The 1,086-nt window shown below is 51.0% G+C and overlaps 2 protein-coding genes across 2 annotated transcripts in view; both read left to right on the top strand.

The window, feature by feature from the left end:
- Nucleotides 1–1,086, top strand: part of astn1 (astrotactin 1) — a gene marked incomplete at its 3' end in the record, with an annotated part of 1,033,675 nt that overhangs the window by 779,882 nt on the left and 252,707 nt on the right. The gene's annotated exons all lie outside the window — the stretch shown is intronic.
- pappa2 (pappalysin 2) overlaps nt 1–1,086 on the top strand; it is a gene marked incomplete at both ends in the record, with an annotated part of 278,401 nt that overhangs the window by 159,512 nt on the left and 117,803 nt on the right. The window lies entirely within an intron of this gene.

The following is a 1,086-nucleotide window of genomic DNA, read 5'->3' as shown; positions in this document are numbered from 1 at the left end:
CATTGCTGCATTCATACATCGCGTTTATCCAAAACACTTCACATAGATTGTGTAATACATTCACCCATTCACACACACACACGTTGATGGCGGAGGAAACACATTGCAAGGCACCGACCTGCTGCACATCGGGATCAATTAAGGGTTCGGCATCTTGCTCAAGGACGCTTCGACACTCTCTTGTCGGGGGGAGTGAGTCTGCAGTTCTGATTGCAATAGGAAGTATATTCCATAGTTTGGAGCTAGAAGAGAGATGTGTCTGGGACGTGTGGAGCACTGTCCCGGCTGTTTTTTGTGAAGGTTCTGCCAACATCCCTGTGTTGGCTGATCTGAGCGAGTGGGGGGGTTGGATCAGATGTTGAAGATATGGGGGTGCCATACCTTTGGTTGCTCTGTAGGCCAGCATGAGTGTTTTTCACTCTGTGCGGGCAGTAGCCGGGAGCCAATGGAGGGAGCCGAGAAGGGGGGGAGACATGTGAGAATTTTGGCTGTTTGAAGACCAAGCGTGCTGCGGCATTCTGGATCAATTTGAGAGGTTTAAGTGCACATGCCAGTAGGCCAGTTAATCCTGATTAAGTGGTTATATTGTGTTGTGAGGTCGAAAATATGCTGCATTTTTTTTAGATTTTAGCAAAACAAATCTCATTTTTTCCACCTATAGTTCCACAAAGTAGCGATGCCAGTTTGAAGGTGGTTAACCATTCAGATTGCTGAACATGTTTTTATATTATTTTGGGGGGTTGAAACTGCAATAAAAAGTGAAAAACGCTCTGCCTCGCGTCCTCCATCTGAACATGCAGTACAGGGGGGGGGGGGGGCTGGCGTCTCCATCTGAACATGCAGTACAGGGGGGCCTCGCGTCTCCATCTGAACATGCAGTACAGGGGGGGGGGGGCCTCGCGTCTCCATCTGAACATGCAGTACAGGGGGGGGGGCCTCGCGTCTCCATCTGAACATGCAGTTACAGGGGGGGGGCCTTGCGTCTCCATCTGAACATGCAGTACAGGGGGGGGGCCTCGCGTCTCCATCTGAACATGCAGTACAGGGGGGGGGGCTCGCGTCTCCATCTGAACATGCAGTACAGGG

Source organism: Electrona antarctica, assembly GCF_951216825.1.
Source record: "Electrona antarctica genome assembly, chromosome: 1".
NCBI lineage: Eukaryota > Metazoa > Chordata > Actinopteri > Myctophiformes > Myctophidae > Electrona > Electrona antarctica.
The sequence above is the reverse complement of the archived record's forward strand: the minus strand, read 5'-3'. Positions and strand labels throughout refer to the sequence as shown.